We start from the raw sequence: 16,874 nt of genomic DNA, 5'->3' as shown, positions 1-16,874 counted from the left end.
TCAAAAAGAGCTGCTCGACAGTGTGGGGGACTTTGAACCGGAGAAGAATATACACAATGCCGGAGACTTGTTGTGCTGTTGTTTGTTACAACCGATGAGACAGATATTCAAAGAGATCATTCTATGGAATAACATCTGAAAAGACGAGAAAAGATTGGCTGATTTCGGCAATTAAACGTGATGGATGGTGCCCAACCAAATACACACGACTGTGTAGCAATCATTTCACGTCAGGTAGGAATTATTCTTCTCAATCTCAAATTCCCAAGAAATATTTATAATGCCAAATTGGCTCATTTGAGAACAATGTGTTTACAAAAAACAAAAACAACAGGGCGTTAACTCCAACATACACGAAGCGTTTTGCAACCACACTTTAGTCTTCGGAAGACTTTTTTTTGAAAATATGCATTGTTCTCAAATGAGTCCGATGCGTATTCAAAAAAAAGAAAATAAACCGTCTGTCACACAGAGGTTTACCGAAGTTCATCGTGTGGCTGCAACGCGCTTCTAGAAACGGGGGCTGAAGCCTATCCCAACAGTTTTTCTTTTTTAAATACGCATTTGACTCATTTGAGAACAATGCATATTTTAAAAAAAACGTCTGTCACGGAGAAATTTACCAAAGTTTAATGTGTGGCCGCAACACAGTTTGTGTATGGAGCAGTCGACTCGCTGTCTTTTTTGACCCCAATCATAGTTAATGAATGCGAGTTTGTGTAAAACCGGGGGTAATGTTTTTTAAATATTGGTATTTGTATTGAAAAAATCTGATTGGCTCAATCACTATGTGGGATTTATTATTGACTGAGAACAGATCCAGCAACGAAGTTTTTGTATGCGCCCAGAATTTTCTATGCTTTCAAACTCTTCCGTGTATATCTCGACGACTTACTCACCAGATACGTGTGTAGTTCCAGTTGTCCAAGAGAAGCGGAAGCTGGTTAATAGTCCAATTTCTTATCGTGAAAACATTGACTTCGGCATGAAATATGGGTCCTCTTTGCTAAGTGTCTCTCATTTACCCACGTACCTTCGTTTATTATCACCTTCTAAATGTTTAACGGCATCGGACAAAACTGTAGGCGTCGTGCTATAAAACATATTTTCGCGTCGTCTCCAACCAACTTAGCATTGAAGAATGGCTTGTTTGACTGACACTTCAGGCCAGTGACGTGATTTGATGACAGAGGTGCACGAGCTCTATGCACCAGTACAACGACAGTGCAACTACAGTTCTGCAAAGGGAGCCGATTAAAGTGACAAATTGAGCAATAGTCTACAAAATATATTATTAATACTAATATTGATTGGATGTGGGTGAGTGTGTGTATATATATATATATATATATATATATATATATATATAGGTTATATAGGTTACGGTCATGCTTTCTGAGAATGCCCGATCTCGTCAGATCTCGGAAGCTAAGCGGGTTTGGCGCTGGTTAGTACTTGGATGGGAGACCACCTGGGAATACCAGGTGCTGTAAGCATCAGGAAGGGCATCTGGGGTAAAACGATGCCAAACAAATATACGTTCATCTGAGATGACACGCTGTGGCGACCCTTAACTGGACAAGCCGAAAGGAAAAAAAGAAGATATATCCATCCATCCATTTTCTTTGCAAGCTTATCCTTGTGTTGCGGGGATTGCTGAAACCCACCCAGCTGTCAACGGGCAGGAGGCAGTATACACGCTGAACTGGTTGCCAGCCAATTGACCCCTCCGTAGAAATTGTGTCATCCGCGTCACTGACCAATCAGACCCCAGAGATCTGCATAAACCACACCCCTTTTTTGCACCCGCAAACGTTGCATGGTCCAGTATAGCTTTTGTTAGTGTTTTATCGCGTATTTGGGTTCTTTAACAATAGATGTGGTTAAGAGGTGTAGTCACGGACTTTGTAATAGTGACACAGGTATCCTGAAAGGCTAGTTGGTGGAGTTCAATTCGTACCCTTTCCAAAACCGAAGACCCAGTACGAAAAATGTCTTCGATGGATCAAACTTTGTGGAAGATGACATGATCAACTGAATCCATCTAATATGAACCGGAACAGAAGACCGAGTACGAAAAATGTCTTCGATGGATCAAACTTTGTGGAAGATCGTATGATCAACTGAATCCATCTAAAATCAACCGGAACAGATATGTTTGCACGAAGGTAAACCCGATATTTGATTTTCAATATATGTCTCATATAAATGAATTAGCAGTTCTTCGCTTGCATAACATAGCTACGTGTGAATGATTGACACACTTGATCTGTGTTGAGCGATATTTTGCGATGATCTGACTGCACAAACGTGTCTCTTTTCGGCAGCTCCCGAGCTAAGCTAAACCGGACTTTGTTTGCACGAAGGTATGCCCTATATTTGATTTTCAATACATGTCTCATATAAATGAATTAGCAGTTCTTCGCTTGCATAACATAGCTACGTGTGAATGATTGACACACTTGATCTGTGTTGAGCGATATTTTGCGATGATCTGACTGCACAAACGTGTCTCTTTTCGGCAGCTCCCGAGCTAAGCTAAACCGGACTTTGTTTGCACGAAGGTATGCCCTATATTTGATTTTCAATACATGTCTCATATAAATGAATTAGCAGTTCTTCGCTTGCATAACATAGCTACGTGTGAATGACTGACACACTTGATCTGTGTTGAGCGATATTTTGCGATGATCTGACTGCACAAACGTGTCTCTTTTCGGCAGCTCCCGAGCTAAGCTAAACCGGACTTTGTTTGCACGAAGGTATGCCCTATATTTGATTTTCAATACATGTCTCATATAAATGAATTAGCAGTTCTTCGCTTGCATAACATAGCTACGTGTGAATGATTGACACACTTGATCTGTGTTGAGCGATATTTTGCGATGATCTGACTGCACAAACGTGTCTCTTTTCGGCAGCTCCCGAGCTAAGCTAAACCGGACTTTGTTTGCACGAAGGTATGCCCTATATTTGATTTTCAATACATGTCTCATATAAATGAATTAGCAGTTCTTCGCTTGCATAACATAGCTACGTGTGAATGACTGACACACTTGATCTGTGTTGAGCGATATTTTGCGATGATCTGACTGCACAAACGTGTCTCTGTTGTCGGCTACCGAGCTAAGCTAAACCGGATTAGCTAGTCCTAAAAGCCTTCGACGTGCACAGAGACACCAAGACTAAAGGAAGGATGTTTGAGGACACTAAAGTAGTGATTGTCATACTCGGTCGGGATTTACGTAGGTTCACCACTAATTCAAGAATAATTATTGAAGGGAGCGCGTGACGTTACACAAAGAAAAGGAGAGAAACAACTCGTAAATCAAGCCTCGCCTTCTTTTCCTTCATACGGCGGTTCACAAACGGCTATACAGATACACATACAGATTCTGCACACAAGTGTGATAGGTAACACGAAAATAGGAAACTGTCAATGACGAATTCGTCTTTGGGTTATAATATATTATATTATGTGGCTTCTTGGTCTTCCTCTGACTCCGGAGAGATCTTGCGCTAATATCAATGTTTTTTCCGTCGATATGCATGTGAATACCATTGAAATACTTGAAGCCCTACTGTCTGATTTTCATCGATATTTCACTATTCGCTAAGAATGTGAGTGAGAAATCAACTGCTAAATCGGACAATTTCGCTCTTGTCTTTCGCGCCGCCATTTTTGCTAATTGTTTGTCTGAGGTTAGCATACGTGGGGTGACGTAACTTCAGGAGGCGTGGTTAAGTGCCCTGTACGGAGGGGTCAATTGCAGGACACATTGAGACAAACAGTCACACTCAGAATCACACCTCGGGGTAATTTAGAGTGTCCAATTAATGTTGCATGTTTTTGGGATGTGGGGGGGAACTGGATTGTCTGGAGGAAACCCATGCAGGCACAGGGAGAACATGCAAAATCCACACAGGCGGGTCCGGAATTGAACCCGGGACTTCAGAACTGTCAGGCCAAGGCTTTACCAGCTATATACACTTTATAACAAAACTAGTAAACTAGTGTATTTGTTTACATTTCATGATACTTTGTTGTGTTTCTTTGTGCATAGTGTTTTTTTTTTAATACACTGATACATATATTAATTTCAACTGACTTTTTTCGAGGGTATATCCAAGGGTATGTTGATGCATTCATATAAAATCAAGAAAAGTAATCACCATGCAATCAAATGTGATTAGTAACATTGAGAAAGTAAATGGAATAGCTACACTAGTATTAGTTAGTTAGTTAGTATTGTAATTGTAACTAACTACATTTCCCAAGTCCTCTTCCCAAAACTGACACCAAGAGTTCCCAGTTGCATTACATTTTTATTCAGTCACTTAACATAATATATTAAAAATACTTTCAAATATAAAATTCATATCTGTATGATGTTAAAATACATGTAATATATTTTGGTGTGTTAGCCTACAGAGGCAATGCTTCATAGAAAAGCAATCACAGCATTTAGAAGATGGCACAAAAAGGTGCTCCCACTGTGAAGGTTGTGTAGCAACAGTACACTGAGAGTTCATTTCTTCTTGACCTTACTGTTGCTGTATAATGTTAACTTGAGATGGGAGTTGAGTCTGAGAAATAGAATTTCACATTCATGGACTGAATGTGCAATTTCTGTAACAGACTGTCACTGTAGTTTATTCATGTCCCATTTGACCAGGGGTCGGGAATCTATGGCTCACGAGCCATACCTGGCTCTTTTGGTGGTTGCATATGGCTCGCCGAGCCCTCATAACGACACGCTGGCCATGTGATTTTTGTCATGCAGAGAAAGTTTGTCCTAGTGGCTTTGCCGTATTTAGGTGTGTGAGGCAACGCAAATGACGTAGAGACAGTTTGCCACGGTGAGTTGCCGTAGTTTTTGCGTGGTAGTCGAAGTCCAGTGGTGCAGAAGGGTCTAATGCTGATCTTATCTGAACAACTATTTATGGAAACCCTTTTGACAAAGATCGCTCAAAGAAAAGAATACGAGTACCACCGAAGTTTTCAACAAGAATGGACTGCCATTTTGGAGATGGAGGGTTCTGCTGTGTGTTTAAATCCACAGATGGGGAGTGTTCGTATTCAACGTTGTCAATCAACATTTTGCCAAGTTCGCATCAAGACAAGATAACCAAACGAATAAAGGACACGCCTTTGTTGGCAAGAACTGTTCACCATCCTTACCAGCATGATAGAAAATCAATTTGAATTACGCTCATGATTAACAGATGGAAAAATCAACGCCTGCGTGAAGATTAATCTGACAGTGTATGAAACAGACTGTCAAGCCATTAGCAAAACCAGGAAGCACCTGAAGTCGCATTAATGGTAAGAAGTGCTTTTGTCATCATTGGTTAGCAATATCATGATGTTATTTAAAATAATTCAGTGAAATATTGTTCTCTAAAAGTGTTGTTTCGACATAAATGCACAAAAACACCTGTATTTAGTTTTTTAAATATTGCATGTATTATTGTATTATATTATATATATTGTATTATATTGCATATTGAAATTAAGTTTTAAAATATTTGGCATTTATGGCTCTCTCAGTCAAAAAGGTTCCCGACCCCTGCTTTAGACTTTCATGCCTCGGCTGTAGTGCCGGTGACAAGGGTCACAGTCTGGTGCCAAAGGCCAAAGATTCAGTGCTGCTGAGCAACATCTTATCACCTGAGGTAAGGATTTGTATTATTGGTTGCTCTAATCTTATCCATTGAGCCCTGCTCGTCTATGCAGAACTCATTCTCAATGGAATTAAAAAAAGTTTGTCAACCATACAAACAAGTACCACAAGCATTACTTCTACACAAGAGTGAACAGATGACCCCGAATGACTGCAAACTCCAAAATATTCTTTTTATTTTTATTAAATTAAAAAAAGCATTTTATTGGATGGATGGATGCATAGTTTACAGTGATTGACTGACAACCATTTCAGTATGTACTCTGCCTTTTGCCTGATAACAGCTGGGATAGTCTCCAGCACTCCCGTGACTCTTGTGAGGATAAGCAGCTCAGAAAACGGATGGATGAATGAAAAACATTTTATATGACAGTGGCATGGTGGAGCGTTGGGCTCATAGTTCAGAGGACTGGGGTCCAAATCTTGACCCCGCCTGTGTGGAGTTTGCATGTTCTCCCAGTGCCTGTGTGGGTTTTCTCCAAGCATTACGGTTTCCTCCCACATCCCCAAATCATGCATTAGTTGGAGACTATAAATTGCCCAAAGTGTGATTGTGAGTGGGGCTGTTGTCCTTCTCCATGTGCCCTGCGATTTGCTGGCAACGAGTTCAGTGTGTACCCTGCCTCCTGCCCGATGACAGCTGGGTTTGGCTGCAAAAGTCTGCTTGTGAGGATATGTGGCTCTGAAAATGGATGGATGGAAGTAGAACAAAATATATTCTTCCTTGGTTAAAGAGCAATTTTGAATACCAAGAAAAAACGAGACATTCACCCAATAATGAATGACCAATTAGTTTTGTCTTTTAGATAATCCTCATATAGCGGGAAACTGCAATTTTTTGTTGTTGTCTAGAAACAATTTCAAACAAGTATAAGTACATTTCAGTATAAACTTGGTATTTCTTGAGAGTATCAAAAACAAGGCATCAGTTCAAAATAAGAGGTAAGTATGTAATCTTTTATAAAAGTACGATTTTATCCGACAGTCGTTATTTAGTTGGAACATAAGGAGGGATGATGTAATGCAAAAAGAGGTGAAAGCAAAGGACACAAAGAAGGATGTAGTTTCATGTTGAATAAATACATACTCAGTCTGTGATGATCGTTTTGTAAAGAAAGAGAAGAAAAACATTTTGTGCTCTTGGGAGTACTCCACTGATTAAAACAGATTGTAATATAAATGAAGCCCAGACAGCTCACTGCCCACCCACTGTGTCACTGTTTTGCATGATTAGGCAGAAAAATATCGCTTCTAGTGCTGCGGGTCAAGCCAAGTCATTCTGACAATGCTATGTGGATTTTTTTTTTTTTTGTGTGCAATAATCACTATTGCTTCTGTTATGTTAAATGTTCGTTCTTGGAATGTACACCATTATTTACGGGTCACATTATTGTTTATTTTATTTTATAAATGAAAACACCATTTTAGCTTGTGTGTGAAAAAATGTCTTGTTGCTCAATTCCTCTACTAGAGTGTGTTCGGTTGGGTGTTGTGAAGAATAATAATAAGAACAACAAAATAATTACGCATTAGCAATTTGGCCATGGGGCATGTTGCCCTAATGTGTAATCAATACAATTTTAACATTATGTTGATATTGCTCATATATTCCTATCGTCAAATAATGAATGGGACATCCAGTTTAAAAGAGAGAAAGCTATAAAGCATTAGTTTCTCAGTATTTGGTCAAGTCGCAAGTGTTTTCAAGTTATTGGGTTAATCTTCAAGTGAAATCACAAGTCACGGCTGTTCAAATCCAACTTGAGTTGTAAGTCTTTTCACATATCATCAAGTCAAAATTTATTATTCAAGTTTGACACGAGCCCAAGTCTTGTGACTCGAGTCCACACCTCTGCCTTTCTATGCGTAAAAACAATCCACATCATAATCACGAGAACAACAAAACTGAATGGTCATAATATCACTCAGTATGTGTACTAAAATTATGCAATAACCTTCTAAGCAGAGGTACGTTGATCGATCTGCAGCAGAGGTTTTATGGCAACACCACTTGGACAAACAACATCACCCAAGATATAGAAATGGAAAGTTTTTTTTTTTTTTAAAGAGGGTCTTGACTGAGTTTGATAATCAACAAAGCCATCCATCCATCCATTATGTGAGCTGCTTATCCTCACAATATCATGGCCGTACTGGAACCAATCCTTGCTCTTTGGGGAGGAGGCTGGGTACACACTTAACTGGTTGCCAGCCAATCACAAAGACAGTAATCTAGAAACAAATTATTAATCTTTTGGTGAAAAAGTCAGATGATAGGGGATAAAGTTTATTACAATATATATGAAGGTGAAAATGTTGAATTGACCAAATGTATTCCCCTCTAATCTTGGTCTTATTTTTTTTTTTTTTTTTTTTTGCTGAAAACCGCAACCCCAAACTGTCTTTCAAAAGTTTGCTTCGTCTTTCCCAAAATTTTACAACTTGCTCAAAGTTACGAAATATGTTTACTGTGTCTCTGTGGACAGAATGGATGGAGACGAGCAAAAATGTTTTGAAACTATTCAGGAGCCCTTTAGGAGATTCCATCTCTCTTATGGGACCCTCTCCAAGTACTTTTACACAGTTGTTGTGTCTTTATTTGCTAGGAGTTTCCCCTCTTGGTTAGAATATCTCTAGAATAATGTGTTGATAACTTTAAACTTCCACTTAAAAAGTATATCTTGGCTGTAGGAACCAAATCTATCTAGTAAGTGGGTTGTGCTTCTGCTATGGGCATCAATGATTCATCCATTTTCCATACCACTTGTTCTCACCAGGGTCGCAGGTATGCTGGAGCCTGTCCCAGCTAACTCCAGACGAGAGCTGGGGTACACGCTGAACTGGCCGCCAGCCAATTGCAGGGCACATGGAAAAGACCTACAGGGAGTTTAGAGTCTTCAATTAACCGACCATGCATGTCTTTACAATGTGAGAGGGGGGAAACCTATTAAAACACATGGGCACGGGAAGAACATGCAAACCTTACACCTAAACCTCAACTTTTGAATCTGGGTTCTCAGCGTTGTGAGGACGATGTGCAAACCAGTCCACCACCATGCCGCCCGGCATCAATGATGACATTTCATTTTCACATTTGAGAACAACATAAGCCCATTTGATGGTTTTGAAACACCAAAGGTTTCAGAAAATTACTATGGAAATGTGATCTGAAGAACAAGACCAAGATTCAAGATACAAATTTGTGGATGTGAGCTCTGGCTTTAAATAAATTTAAATATATATTTGTTGAATGAATAAATGAATAGGGGATAAGGACATTTATCAGTGATTTTAACAGTCCTCCAGCACCACCGTTAGTATTTAAATTTTATATTTGAATTAACCCATTCATCCATTTTCTTAGCTGCTTATCCTCACAAGGGAGTGCTGGAGCTTATCCCAGCTGTCATCAGGCAGAAGGTAGTGCAGCTTCTCACCCAACAGAAAAACTAGAGAGCATTGAAGGTACTGGAGAAGTCAAAGAACATTACTTCCACAATACCTCAATTACGATCCAAGTGTAAAGGCCTCCTTTTACTCCTGAAGTGGTGTGGATCACACGCTGTGATGACATACTCACTGTTCCTCCTACTCCCCATACCTCCGACACCGCCGCCTTCTTTAGCAATCTTGCAGCATAATTAAACATATTATCTTGTCATTTAGGTCCATTTGTTCACACACACTGTTCCCTGGTTGCCAATGTTGTTGCTTAGTTCCTTCTTACAGGAAGGAAACTAAAAAAGGTACCGGAAATGATCAAAAAGTGAATAGGATACACCACACCACCTTATGGCGTCCAAGCCAATAACAGCCGTAGTGAGAAGACTTGGAGAAGAACTGCAGCGCATATATAGCATGGGTCGTGTTTACAGTAAAGGCAAATGTGTCACCGCGGTTGCTCCACATGCAAGTACAGTATAAAGAGCCCTTAAGTGACCATGGAACTAGATCAGCTTAGATAGGTAAAACCATCAACCACACCAACATGGAGCTGGTAGGCAAACTCCAAAGGATACAGAGCAGGTTTCAACTGTGGGTTTAGGCGTGCCAGAAAAGTTTTGCACCTGACAAAGCATGTAATAGTGAATACCAAGCATTGAGGTTGACGGAATTGCCCAAAGAGCTTAGAGTTAAAGTTGTAGTGTGGTAGATAGAGCTTTTCATGCAATACAAATGCAGCACATTATGTGAAAAAAGCATCGTGGTGAGAGGAAGTAACTAATCCAATGACTTCCCTGACTTCATTGCACAACAAAACCCTCTCCTTAATGCACTCAAGGCTTTCATATACGGTACAGCATCCATTGCTCTCCGATCAACATGCCAAAAATAGCTCAGGAAGACATGTCAAGATTGATCCATCCATTTTCTGGGTCGCTTATCCTCAAAAGGGTCGTGAGAGTGTTCGAGAGTCTCGCAGGTATCTTTGGGTAGGAGGCTGGGCACACCCTGAACTGGTTGCCAGCCAATTGCAGGGCACATGGAGACAGACAACAGTCACACTCACAATCGTACCTAAGGGGAATTTAATGTCTCCAATTAATAATTTTTTGGGGGGATTTGGGAGGAAACTAGAGTACCTGGAGAAAACCCACACAGACACAGGTAGAACATGCAAACTTCACACAGAAACAGCCAAGATTTCAACCCCAGTCCTCAGCACTGTGAGGCAGATGCCCTAACCAGTTACGTCACCATGCCGTGACATTTCAAGATCCTGTAACATGACATGACTTTGTAATGAAGCCAGCAGTAGTTTTCCAGGACATTTCAGGTAATTTAAAACCTTTCTCCATTGTTATATACAGAGAAACCTAAAAATATGCTTCTAACAAAGACGGTATCAACACTATTGAACATTATATGTCTATTTGAAACAAAAATAATCATGTATTCCTTGCTTCACTGAATACCAGTGTTTTATCACCATCACTTCCTTGCTTGCCTGTGTTGTGACTAGCCAGAATGTGTGTGGGGGAGCACAAGCTCCATCAAGCCTCAGGCAAGCAGGTCGCAGCAGGCTTACTGTAAGTACTCCATCGAGCCAGTTAGTCTGCTCTGCCCCGAAAAAAAAGGCTTTCACCCAAAGATTAGATATGTTTAACTGAAAAATCCACAATATACAGTAGTGGAATATAGCAGAAAGCTATTGTAGATCATTTTCACCATCATTGCACGTCACTACTGGCTGATCATTACTTTTGACATACATGAGACCACTATGTATCACAGCGGTGACTGTTATTGTGTGTAAAATAAATTACCCTTTGAAAGCGTACAACCTCATATTAAAATCTTATTTTTGCTCCTGGGACTGCCATTGCTCCTGTCCTGGGAAAACTGTAACATCAGCAAATGTAACTGGTAAAACTAAATGTGTTTCCTGGTATTGAAAATCTCTTTCCTTTCTTTCCTGGTATTGAAAAGTCTGTCTCTCTGTATTGAGATACAGACTTTCCTTACCCATGACTTAAGTCTACCTGAAATGAGCTAAATGCTAAATGTTATGCTAGTGTAGTACACTTAAAAGAAAAAAAAAAACATGAACAAAGGGGGAGAAAGAAGGAAAAATAAAAAAAGAGAAACTTTCACATAGCCTGTGTGCAAATCCTTAAAGTAGCTCTCTCTGCTGTGAGATTCAACTTTGTTAGCCCATGGCAAAGTGGGTGGGTAGCATATTTAAACAGCATAAATTAAACTTTCAACACCTCAACCCATGAGAATAATTTGTCGTTAAAAAAAAAAAAAAAAAAACATTACCAGCAGTTCTTTTGAGCCTTCTGAGTGGGATTACAATCCAAATATCTACAGTGTTTCTGCAATGGTATATTTAAAATGGAAAAACTGATATTAGTCAGTTATGTTTATCCGCCTATTAGTGATATTATCCCCCTCCTTTGTTTTCATGCCCATTATATAATTTTGCACTACGAATCATATCTAATTGATATGGTATGATTTTAAACACTCAAACAATCAATGTAATTATGATAAGGTGAAAAGGCAACGTAAAGCACACTCAGTTCAATGTTCTTTAGTGTATTAACAGTTTTGTACTTATAGTCAACAATTTTTTTTGGACACACTCTCAAACAATATATAAAGTAGAATTAAAACATTTTACCCAATCATAACCATTACCTTCCTTTAAGGTTATAACACCCTGTTCTGCTCCTTATTTTGATTTAAAAAAAAATCAGATGGAGAAAAGTTGAGAATAAGATCATTGACTAAGAAAAGGACGAGAAATGGGTGGCCCCCTTTTCAGAGCAAGGAACCTGAGAGAAGGCAAGTGTTGGACCCTATAAAAGGTGGCACTGAGTGCACAAGCAGCATAAAGAGAACTGGAACGAAAGAAATAGAAAGCATTTAAATAAAAGAAAAAGAGAAGCTCTCGACCAAGGACTTATAAAATAGCTTTGTAAATGGTATCTGTCTCTTTCCCACATAACTGTAGAAAGATCCTCTTCCATTCAAAAGGGTCCAGCGCTGAATAGTGCTTAAGACCACTCCAGTTGGATTGAAAAACCTTTTTCTTTCTTTGAACCTGAAGTGGACAAGCAACAATATTCAAAGTAAGAAGAATACATCGAAAGGGTAATAATGAGTGAGCATAACTTGGTGTGATTCAACAGACAGGCAAATGTGAACAAAGGTAGAGAGAAGGAAAAAAATCTGATCAATTCTAGTTGTGCTCTCTTGTGTATTAAGCCTAAACCTCTGAAATGAGGGGAAAAAAGGTGACTTTGTTGATCGGATAATTGTTGCAAATAGAATGTGTTAACAGACTAAAGAGCACAATAAATATAAATAAATGTTTGAACAGTAGAGTAAAAGCTAAACATAACTGTTATTTTCAATGCCAAGACAAGTAAAAAAGAAAGCATCACCGTCTCTCTTTTTGTGCATAGATTGATGCTTAAGGTCAAATGCAGGAGAAATTCAAGAGCGTCAAATTCAAATGTTTTTTTATGTGTTGCTATGGAGCTAGGTTGATGTGACAAAGAATTAAGAAAAATGACAATGCTGGAAATGTTATGGGAATTAAAAAAAAAAAAAACACACACACACACAATGATGGGAAGATCTCTCAATTGGTATCCAGGACTCTTGAAGAATGCCCTGAAAACAGTTAATGTGTTTCTTTTGTGAGTTGATCTTGAGAATCGTTTCTATACTTGTTAATGAATTGGGGTTGACAGTTTTGTTTTGATTTTTCCCAGACTTGACACGTCACTTGCCCATTGATCAGATTTCAATCGGAGGAATTTCAACAAAGATTCATTACCATTTGAATATTAATGACACTGACACTTCTTTTGATAATAAAGACAGCGTAATTGAAAAAGGACACAAAGTTGTCCATCAGTGAAAGTGTTGGACAAATACAAGGGTATTGGACACAAGATCATTTGGAACCCAGTCATTGTATGATGTAATGCTGAAAAACAGATTGGTTTAAATATAGTCTGTTATTTTCCCCGGTGTGGAGTTGTAGACTGTGGACTCAGATGCTAAAACTATCTCAGTGGAAAGCATGGTTCAAAGCAAAGCAAAGCAAAGCAAAGCAAATTTATTTATACAGCCTATTTCATACAATAAGTAACTCAATGCCGCTTAACATGATTTAAAACATTCAAATGCATAAATGAAAACATTTGAAAAAGTACAATTAAAACAGCTTTTACTGCAAGTAATGTCACTGAAAAGCATGAGACAAAAAAGAAGAATTTTTAATCTGGATTTGAAAACAGTCACACTTGGGTCTGACCTCACCACTGTTGGCAACTTATTTCATTCACCATTTTGCTTTGGACTCTGCGCTCCATGAGTAGACCAGACTTCTTTATTTCCAAAAACAATTATCACACTTTTCTTGTGGTTTATTTGAAGGAAGGAAGGAGGCACAGCACCTCAATTGAACAATAGTCATCTGGAGACACTGCTACATATAACAGTGTGTCATCTGCATAGTTATGACTGTCAAAACTAAAGTTCTGCAAAATTTGATCCAAGGGTATCATATATACTGTGAACAGGAGGCGTCAGAGAACCGACCCTTTGAGGGACCCCATATGCCATTGCCATTTGTTGGGATTGAGTACTGACAATGGTTACAAAGTAGGTAGGTAGGACCGTTCCATTTAGTCCTACTCATGTTTCCAACCTATTAAGGTGTATATTGTGATCTACAGTATCAAAAGCCACACTGAAATCCAACAAGACCAAAATTGACACCTCCCCTAAGTCTGTATTCAACCTTATATAATTTATCACTTTAATAAGAGGAGATTCTGTACTGTGATAAGTTTGGAAACTTGATTGAAATTTGTCAAAAAGTCAATTTCATTTTAAGAAATTGCTGAGTTGATTAAAAAAAACTTTCTCAACAATCTTGGCTATGAAATGGAGCTTAGGTCTATCGCTTGCTAACACGGGAGCATCCAGTGTTGTGTTTTTTAGAAGATGCTGAACAGCCGCTACTTTAAAGGGTATGGAAAGTGTTCAAATCGCCCTTTGCTGATATTCTACAGTCTTTTAAGATGAATTTGAATCTGAAATCAGATTTGAAGAAAAAATTTGTATTTATCGATTATCTGCAAAAATTTATCACAATTTGATGAATTTCCCACAAAAACCCGAGCATACAGTGGAAGTTCCCAAGAGGATGCATGACATCTTACCAAGAACAACATGGTTGCAGTACAAGAACGTACAAGTACGAGAACGACGATGTATTTTCTGATAATTCAAGTGGCAAGCATGATTCTGAAGGGTCTCATGAAGATGGTAATGAATCTGAAGTACTGTATTTTTCAGACTACAAGTCGCTGTTTTTTTTTCATAGTTTGGCCTGGGGTGGACTTGTTCTGCAGAGGGACATATATGTGAAATTATTAACACATAATTACATCCATCCATTCATTTCCCAAGTCACTTATTGGTTATTTTGACACTAACAACCGTAAGTGGGCGCTCTACGCCTGTGTATCTGTCATTTATACAGTGAAGAAAATAAGTATTTGAACACCCTGCTATATTGCAAGTTCTCCCACTCAGAAATCATGGAGGGGTCTGAAATTTTCATTGTAGGTGCATGTCCACTGTGAGAGAGATAATCAAAAACGAACAATCCAGAAATCACAATGTATGATTTTTTTAAATGATTTATTTGTGTGATATAGCTGCAAATAAGTTTCCTGTACTTGTTCACCACGTTTGCACACACTGCAGGAGGGATTTTGGCCCACTCCTCCTCACAGATCAAACAGGTTTCTGGGCTGTCACTGAGAAACATGGAGTTTCAGCTCCCTCCAAAGATTTTCTATTGGGTTTAAGTTTGGAGACTGGCTAGGCCATGGCAGAACCTTGATATGCTTCTTACAGAACCACTCGTTGGTTTTCCTGGCTGTGCTTCGGGTCATTGCCATGTTGAAAGACCTAGCCACGACCCATCTTCAATGTGCTGAATGAGGGAAAGAGGTTGTTCCCCAAAATCTCACAGTATATTGCCGCAGTCATCCTCTCCTTAATACAGTGCAGTCGTCCTGTCCCATGTGCAGAAAAACACCCCCAAAGCATGATGCTACCACCCCCATGCTTTACATTAGGGATGGTGTTCCTGGGATGGAACTCTTCATTCGTCTTCCTCCAAACACAGTTAGTGGAATTATGACCAAAAAGTTACATTTTGGTCTCATCTAACCACAAAATTTTCTCCCATGACTCCTCTGTATCATCCAAATGGTCATTGGTAAACTTAAGATGGCCCTTGTCATGTGCTGATTTAAGCAGGGGAACCTTCGGTGCCATGCATGATTTCAAACCATGACGTCTTAGAGTATTAATAACAGTCACCTTGGAAACGGTGGTCACAGCTCTTTTCAGGTCATTGACCAAGTCCTGTCATGTATTCCTGGGGCGATACCTCACCTTTAAAAGAATCATTGAGACCCCACGAGGTGATATCTTGCATGTGGCTCCACTCCAATTGAGTTTGACCATCATGTTTAGTCTCTTCAATTTTCTAATGATTGCTCCAACAGTGAACCTTTTTTCACCAAGCTGCTTGGCAATTTCTCCGTAGCCCTTTCCAGCCGTGTGGAGTTGTAAACAATTTTGTGTCTGGTGCCGTTGGACAGCTCTTTGGTCTTGGCCATGTTACAAGTTTGAGTCTTACTGATTGTATGGGGTGGACAGGTGTCTTTATGGGGCTAACGACCTCACACAGGTGCATCTGATTTAAGATAATACATGGAGTGGAGGTGGACTTTTAAAGGCGGACTAACAGGTCTTTGAGGGTCAGAATTCTAGCTGATAGACGAGTGTTCAAATACTTATGTGCATCTGTATCACACAAATCGTTAAAAAAATCATACACCATGATATCTGGAATTTTCTTTCACAGTTCATTGAGCTGGTGTTGCAGAATTGTAGGCACAAATAACCACGTGCCACTTCCATCCTGTTGTGTGTCAAAGATCCGTGACACCTTTCCAAAACCAGATGGCCAAGAGTACACAGGATTTAAATGGTCAACATCCTGAATATTTTTTGTGTTTAAGTCTTTGTGTAAATGTTCATGGATATCTTTGTATATGAAATAAACGCACACCACAGAACTAAAATCATAGCATTTTTATTGAACTGTATGCTTACATTGTATATAAAAATGTTTCTAACATAAAATTTGCACTGAATGCTTACTTTGACCTCACGTTGAAATACATGTTGCAGTATCCTCTCTGCTGTCGTAAAGATATGTGTTCCTTTCTCATGAGCAAGCAGTTCATCAGTCCTGCAATTATTGTGGCGGCACGGTAGAACAGCTGGTAAAGAGTTGGCCTCACAGTTCTGGGGTTCAATCCCGGGCACGCCCGTGTAGAGTTTGCATGTTTGCGGGCACTCCGGTTTCCACCCATATTCCAAAAACATGCAACATTAATCGGACACTTTAAATTGCCCCTAGGTGTCATTGTGAGTGTGGGTGTTCGTCTCAATGTGCCCTGCGATTGGTTGGCAACCAGTTCAGGGTGTACTCCGCATCCTGCCCGTTGACAGCTGGGATAGGCTCCAGCACTTCCCGTGACCCTTGTGAGGATAAGTGGAAAAGAAAACGGATGGATTGGAGTATGTCATTAAATTGTTAAATAATAAAATGTTTGCATAAAGTATTTTCCCCTTTTT

General features: G+C 39.4%; 1 long non-coding RNA gene and 1 pseudogene across 1 annotated transcript; both read left to right on the top strand.

Annotated features, from left to right (window-relative positions):
- Positions 1–1,378: 1,378 nt before the first annotated feature.
- On the top strand, positions 1,379–1,496 carry LOC133509277 (5S ribosomal RNA; annotated as a pseudogene).
- Positions 1,497–4,879: 3,383 nt separating this feature from the next.
- Positions 4,880–9,775, top strand: LOC133508920 (uncharacterized). The gene is made up of 3 exons (XR_009797191.1): positions 4,880–5,326; positions 5,552–5,676; positions 8,462–9,775. It is a non-coding gene; the product is annotated as an uncharacterized LOC133508920 (long non-coding RNA).
- Positions 9,776–16,874: the final 7,099 nt, after the last annotated feature.

This window comes from Syngnathoides biaculeatus, chromosome 11, assembly GCF_019802595.1.
Source record: "Syngnathoides biaculeatus isolate LvHL_M chromosome 11, ASM1980259v1, whole genome shotgun sequence".
Taxonomy (NCBI): Eukaryota; Metazoa; Chordata; class Actinopteri; order Syngnathiformes; family Syngnathidae; genus Syngnathoides; species Syngnathoides biaculeatus.
The sequence above is the reverse complement of the archived record's forward strand: the minus strand, read 5'-3'. Positions and strand labels throughout refer to the sequence as shown.